The sequence below is a fragment of the Penaeus japonicus genome, unplaced genomic scaffold, assembly GCF_977035675.1.
Source record: "Penaeus japonicus unplaced genomic scaffold, GWHDUDI00000001_assembly GWHDUDI00000032, whole genome shotgun sequence".
In the NCBI taxonomy this organism is placed as follows: domain Eukaryota; kingdom Metazoa; phylum Arthropoda; class Malacostraca; order Decapoda; family Penaeidae; genus Penaeus; species Penaeus japonicus.
In genome coordinates, this window is record NW_028234434.1 from 26,028,150 (window position 1) to 26,035,649 (window position 7,500).

General features: G+C 46.1%; 1 protein-coding gene across 1 annotated transcript in view; it reads right to left on the reverse strand.

Moving 5' to 3' along the window:
- Nucleotides 1–7,500, reverse strand: part of LOC122260718 (uncharacterized) — a 269,854-nt gene that overhangs the window by 13,210 nt on the left and 249,144 nt on the right. The gene's annotated exons all lie outside the window — the stretch shown is intronic.

The window sequence follows — 7,500 nt, forward strand, 5'->3', positions numbered from 1 at the left end:
TGGATCATATGTGATATGGTCGTCGTCGTCGCCTTTGTGTGTGTGTGTGTGTGTGTGTGTGTGTGTGTGTGTGTGTGTGTGTGTGTGTGTGTGTGTGTGTGTGTGTGTGTGTGTGTGTGTGTGTGTGTGTGTGTGTGTATGTATGTGTGTGTGTGTTTATGGCTATGGACCTATGGAACATCACTGATAATGTATTATAATTCTTATCCTCTTCTTTAAACATAATCTTCGATATCATGAAAGGCAGTCTATCCGACGACAATATATGTACTGCGTATCGATCGACTCGGGATAAGAAATATGTAAAAAAAATATAATAAATTTTTGGTAATTCCTCTCCCCGTTCTTCATTCTCCCTAACTCCCTGTTTCCCTCTTTGTCTTCCCTCCCACCCTCTCACCCACCCTCCCACCCACCCACCCTCTCACCCATCCACCCTCCTCTTTCCCCCCCCCTCTTTCCCCCCCCCCCCCATCCACCCTCCTCTTTCCCCCCTTCAATATCCAAAGGCTTGATGGCGGAGGCAGCTGCGACAAATGAAAGGTTAAAGGAAGCTAAAAAGGTGACGACACGTTTGACATAAAAGGATTATAGATATATGAAAAAGAGGGAAAAAAATATAACGGAGAAGGAAAGCGGGAGGAGGAGGGGGAGGAAGGGGAGAGCAAAGAGGGGGAGGAGGGCAAAGAGGGGAGTAGGGGGAGGAAGGGGAGGAGGGCAAAGAGGGGAGGAGGGGTAGGAAAGGAGGAGGAGGAGGGCAAAGAGGGGAAGAGAGGGAGGAAGGGAAGGAACGGGATATATAAGAAAATGCCGACTGTCGTTCTCACAGCAGTCTGTAGCATTTTATTGTTTCGAATCGGTCTAAGGAGAGCGAGTGAGTGAATGAGCGAGGGAGGAAGAGGGGGAGGGAGAGGGAGAGGAAGAGGGGCGGGGAGGGGGCGTCGAGAGAGAGAGAGGGGGGGGGGAGAGGGAGAGAGAGGGAGACAGAAAGAGGGGAGAAAGGATGGAAGAGAGGGACGAAGGGATGGAGAGGGAGACGGATAGAAAGAAAAGAAAAAAAAAGAAAGACAAAGACAGAGCCAACCAACTAACCAAACCAAACAGACAACCCCCCCTCCACCCCCACCCAACCAACCCAGCGCGACCACAACCAAGAATGGAAAACGAAATGAACACAATGAACAACAGCAAACGAAAGAGCGCATGTCACAGCGTTAACAGTTCTTCCTTTGTTCTTCATCGCGAATCGCCACTTGTCACACGGGGGGGGGGGGGAGAGGGAGGGAAATGGAGGAAAGGAAGTGGGGATAATAGGAGGAAGAGGAGGAGGAGGAGAGGAAGATGAAGATAAAAAAGGGAAAGAATAGAAAGATGGGGAAGAAAGATAAAAAGAGGAAGAAGACAAAGGGAGAAAAGAAGAAGGAAGAAGAACAGAAAAAGGAAAACAAGTAGGGAGAGAAAGAGAAAGAGGAAGAGGAATAAGGAGAGCAACAAGAGAAGAAAGGATATGAGGAAAAAATAAATAGAGGTAGAAAACCAAAGAAAAGAAAAAGAAATGGAGGAGCAAAGAGAACAAGAAAAAAGAAAAAGAAGAATTGAACGCTCCCACTCCCACTCCCACTCCCCGAAATACACGCATCTGGGAATAAAATATCCGCTGACATTTTATAAAGAACAATTTGTCAATTTCCTTCCTCCTTCCCTCTGCCCTCCCCCCTCCTCCCTTTCCCCATCCCTCCATCCCTCCAAAGTGCCAAGGGGTCGAAGGAGGGCGAGGCGGCAGGTGCGGGGAATGGCACTGTTCTTACGAGCTCCGGGGGGTGGGGGGTGGGGGAGGAGGAGGAGGAGGAGGAGGAAAAATAGGGAGAAATATTCCTCGTCTGAAACTCGCTTGTCGTCATGACCCGAAAGTCTTGGGAGACAAAGCGACGTCTTGGAGTCTCGGGGTCTTAGGGGGGGAGGGGAAGGGGGGGTGATAATAAAAAAAAGGGGCGTCAGGTTATTGGGAATCTTATCGGCGCGTTTGGTAGGTCTGTTTTTTATTAAAAAAAAAAAAAGAATAGGCGAATTATAAATATATAGCATTTGAGAGAAATATTTTCAACAGATGAATAGATGGAAAAGAATAATAATAAAGAAAGAAAGAAAGAAAAGACAAAAAAAACAGGAAGAGGACCAAAAAATAAATAAATAAATAAATAAACAGAAAAAGAATGAAAGGAAGCAAAAAAAAAAAAAAAAAAAAAAAAAAAAGGGGGGGGGGGAAGAAAAAACCGAACGGGAAAAGAGCCTTAAGAGACGAGCGTTATCTAATGGCCCGCGTCTTGATAAACGCGCCGGTGCCATTTTTCGACAGTGAAATCCCGGCGTTGGTCAGGCGGGAAATTGGAAGATGCTAAAACACGGCGCCTGTGATGAAATGGAGGAATGGAGGGAGGGGGGAGTGGTGGAGGAGGAAAGAGGGAGGGGAGAGGGGTGAGGGAAAGGAGGGGAGGGGTGAGGGAAAGGAGGGAGGGGGGAGGTGGAATGGGGGAGGAATGGAGGGAGGGGAAGGAGGAGGAGGAGGAATGGAGAGAGGGGTGGGGGAGGGAGGAAAGAAGGGGGGGTGGGGGAGGAAGAATGGAGAGAGGGGTGGGGGAAGAATGGGTTGGGAGGAATGGAGGGAGAGGGGGAAGAGGGAATGGTGGAGGAGGGAGGAAGGGGGGGAAAGGGAATGGTGGAGGATGGGGAGGGGAGGGGGAATAGAAGAGGAGGAATGGGGGAGAAGGGAAGAGAGAAGGGGGACGTGGAGAAGGACGAAGAAGGAAGGAGTAGGATGTGGGTGGTGGTGGTATAGGAAGAAGAGGAAAAAGAAGAACAAATACAAGTCAGTTCCGTTAGATCGACAGCCACGCTAATTTCGGACTCTACCTTATTACATCTTTCACCTCCTACCTAGCGAACAATACAATTTCGAAATGCGATATATATACTTAGTCACAATAATAAAAAAAAAAAATAGTGCTCGATTGCTTTCATCCCATTTCTCAATTGCGTTTAATCGACCCAATTTTCCGCCAGCAATAAACACATGACCGCCAACTTTCCTCGTGATTAACCAAGATGATGATCCGCGAACATTTCAACAGATAATTGCAACGGCATCAATAACAACCCATGATAACCGTCGCCCTATTTTTTTTAAAGGCATATCACGTTAATTAAGAATAACGCCGTCACGATAATTAAACCAAAAATACCCTATTTCGTGATAACGTAACTTCATAGAAAAAGGAGGTATCACAGCATTTCGAAAAGATAGCTATGTATATATAAATAAATCTATCTCGCAGCCGTGATTAATAAAGCCAAAAGAGCCACTGCTATTTGAAAAGAATCATCACATCATTTTAAAAATCCACTTTACACAATTACTCTCACCGTAGCGATAATAGAAGAGAAAATACACCAAAGCGCAGCGCAAATAATCGTAATTAAAAAGAACTCAATCAACTGTATCACCTTATTATAAAAAATAAACAACGGAATCGACTATTGAATCTCATCCACCATACACAAGGGAGCGAGTTATTTATTGCAATTGGTGGCAGCCCTCTCACAGCCATTTTCGCACCTCGGGAGCCAGCCAGCGAGGAACAACGGCAAGATGCATAATGCAGTTCAAATCTTCTAATGTTGTCTGATATATATATATTTTTTTTATCTATTTATCTTATCATTCGCCATTCATAATCGCCATTACTCTTTATCATCATTATCATCATCATCATCTAGAATTTTATCCTTTTATCTTATCACACGCCATTCATGATCGCCATTACTTCTCATCATCATTATTATCATTATCATCATCATCTAGATTTTTTTTTAAACATGAAAATAAAACATGAATCATCGTATGTGTCAAATAGCTGTCACGTCAGCATGACTTCGCTGACATGTCGCCGTTAGAGTGAAGTGCTCTCGTTACTTTCGACATGACTGCGCACCTCACAAGGAAATCCACGGTCGATATTTCGTATCTGGGGACCAATATCTCATAGAGATAAGTATATGAAGTTGCAAGAATGATGAGAATCATAATCAGAATGGTAAAGATAATAATAACAACTACTATAATAATGATGATGATAAAATAATGTTAATAATGATGATGATAATGATATTGAAAATAAAATTAACCATGGTAATAATGATAACATAATAACCATCATTATAACAAAAATAACAACATAATAACCATCATCATAACAAAAACAACATCAACAACCATACCAACAAAAACAACAACAACAAAAATCACAATAAACGAATACTCAAAAAAAAAAAAAAAGAAAAAAAAAAAGCCACATTCCACACTGACCTTCTCCAACAAATCCATCGGTTGCAAGGGATTGCAATTGGCAACATTCTGCACCGTGAGCCCCGCCTCCTTGCCATGCCCGACCAGGCGGAGCAAGTTCTCGAGAGTGCGAATGAATTTCGGCCGCGAGAGACCGCTGCGTATAGCGCCCAGGACGTGCGTCGCGTTGTCCATAGTTCGCGATTTCCTGTCGCCGTGGAAACGTTAGTGAGGTGCTCTCTCGCTCTTTTTCGATTTCTCTCTTTTTCGATCTCTCGCTCTTTTTCGATCTCTCTCTCTTTTTCGATCTCTCGTTTTTTTTTTCTCTCTCTCGCTCTTGCTCTTTTTCGATCTCTCGCTCTCTCTCTCTCTCTCGTTCTTTTTCGATCTCTCGCTCTCTCTTTCGCTCTTTTACTCTCTCTCGCTTACTTTCTATTTTTTTCTTCTTCTTCTCTGCTCTCTTTTCATTGCCTCTCTGTCCTTCTCCTTCTCCTTCTCCTTCTTCTTTTCCCTCTTCCCCCCCTCCTTCTCCCCCCCCCCTGTCTTTCTTAGATATGAAACATCGTCGACAAAGGCGAAGAGGGAAATATACAAAAAGAAAGGGAAAGAAAACGAGAAATAGAAAAGAAATAAGAAAAACGTAGAAAGGATAATAATAAAATAATACGAAGAGGAAGATGAATAGGAAGAAAAAGAAAAGAGTAAGGAGGAGGAGAAGGAGAAGAAGGAGGAGGAGGAGGAGGAGGAGAAGAAGAAGGAAAAGAAGTAGTAGTAGAAGTAGGAGAAGGAGAAGAAAAAAGAAAAAAAGGAGTAAAAGAAAAAGAAAAAAAAAACTAAAAATAATTCTAACAAGACGAAGGAGAAGAAAAAGAAAAAGGAGGAGGAAGAAGAAGAAAACGAAGGAAAAAAAACGAAAAGTAATTCTAACAAGACGAAAAAGAAGAAGAAAAAGGAAAAGGAGGAGGAAGAAAAAGAAGAAGAAAAGAAAGGAAGCGTAAAAGAAAGGAAAAGAAGAAAACGAAAAAAAAAAAAGGAAAACCAATTCAAACACGACGAAGACAAAGAGGAAGGAGACCCCCGAAACGAAACCCGGGTGCCGCGAGGAACCAAGCGGGCCATTCGGATACGACTTCATTAAGACAAACATGGGTCTCCTCCCCATTCGCCAGGGATCCCGAACCCATTTTAATTTTCAGATGGTTCATCAAGGGGGGGAGGGAGGGAGGGAGAGAGAGAGAGGGGGTGGTTGGGGTGCCTTAAGGTAGGGGAAGGGGGGAAGGGAGGGAGGAGATTGGGAGGGGGGGGAGAAAAGGGGTGAGGACGTGTAAGTGTGTGTGTGTGGTGGGGGGGGAGGTGGGGGGGAGAGGAGACATGACCCTGCAAGTGGCTTTTCTCGCATCCACGCCCCCATTTATTTTCTCTCTTTCTCTTTCTTTCTTTCTCTCTCTCTCTCATTATATATCTCTCCTTTCTCTCTTCTTTTTCCCTTTTCTATCCTTCTCCCCCTCTCCTCAATCTATCTTCCTCCCTATCCCACTCATAATTCACTCCCTCCATCCCCCCACCCCATTCTCCGATCTTCCCCCCTCCACCCCCCCTTCCCCGATCTCTCCCCCCCCATCCCCCCCGCTTCCGTCCGTGTCCAGGAATCTCTGGAATGACTCAGAGGGAGCGTTTTACGGCCGTCGGGAATCTCCTTCGGTTCGGTGAAAAGTGGCTTTGTTGATGTATCTGAGGTGGAGGAAGGGTGAGGGTGAGGGCGAGGGAGGGAGTGAGGGAGGGAGGGAGGGAGACGAATGGGGTGGGGGTGAGGGAGGGAGGGAGGGAGAAGATAGTTGAGAGAGAGGAATGGGGTGGGGGTGAGGGAGAGGAGAAGAATGGGGTAGAGGTCAGGGAGAGGTGAAGTGGGGGAGAGGGAGAGGAAAAGTGGGGGGAGAGTGAGAGAAGTGGGGGAGGGAGGGAGAAGTGGGGGTGAGGGAGATGAAGGGGGTGGGGGAGAGGGAGAGGAAGGGGGTGGGGGTGAGGGAGAGAAGTGGGGAAGGGAGAGGAGGTGAGGGAGGGGGAGGAGGAAAGGAGGGGTAAGGGAGAGGAAGGGGTGAGGGAGCGGGAGAGGAGGACGAGTTCGGACATTTAAGACTGGGGAGGGGGGAGGAGGAAGAGGGGGGGGAGCGTGGTAAAAGTCTTTCAAGATTATCTATTAGAAGAAATTGGTATGTTTTTCGTTTCGGAACGTCTGTCTTCCAGTCGTATTGTAGGAGGGTCCGTTATAGAAAGTAAGAAGACGAAATTCGCTTCCTGGTTTCCAATCGTATTTTGCGTCTATTACGAAAAAAAAAAAATATATATATATATTGTCTGGTCATTTTCATACGTTTTATATTTAGCGTTTAATGGACCGAAAAAGTGTCATCCTCTTTTTCTTCTTCTTCTTCTTCTTCTTCTTCTTCTTCTTCTTCTTCTTCTTCTTCTTCTTCTTCTTCTTCTTCTTCTTCTTCTTCTTCTTCTTCTTCAATTGGTTGACTCACTCCATCCCTATAAAAGGCGACGCGATTCCGTAACAGTCCTGGGAAGTTTGCCAAAACAAGCACTATAATTCCTCCCCCCACCTTCCCTTTCTCTCCTTCTCCTCCTCCTCCTTCTCCTCCTCCTCCTCCTCCTCCCCTCTTCCCCTCCCTCTCATTCCCATTCTCATCCACTTTTCCTCTCTCTTCTTCATCTCATCCCCTTTCCATTTTCCCTTCTCCTCTCTCCTCTTTCCCATCCATCCCCCCCCCTCCTTCTCTTCATTCTTATTTCCCTTCCTCCTCTTCCTTCGCTCTCTTCTCTTCCTTCTCGTCTCCCCTTTCCGTCACATTTCCATCTCCATCCCCTTCTTTCTCTTTCTTCTCTCCATTCTCCTCCCTCCTCCCTCTCCCATCCCCCCCCCCACACATACACACACTAGCCTCCACCCTAAAGCTTATTCCATCAAACTGGAGAGGTTCATTCCGGAACACGGGTCAAGACACCATACACATGGGGGGGGAATGGGGGGAGGGAGGATGGGGGAGGGGGGGGTGACGGGGAGGGGGTGGGGGCGTGGCAATCCAATCCATCCGCCGGCACTATAAAAAGCGACTGATCCGCTGTCCGGGTTTATATGAGGGCGAGCGATGCGA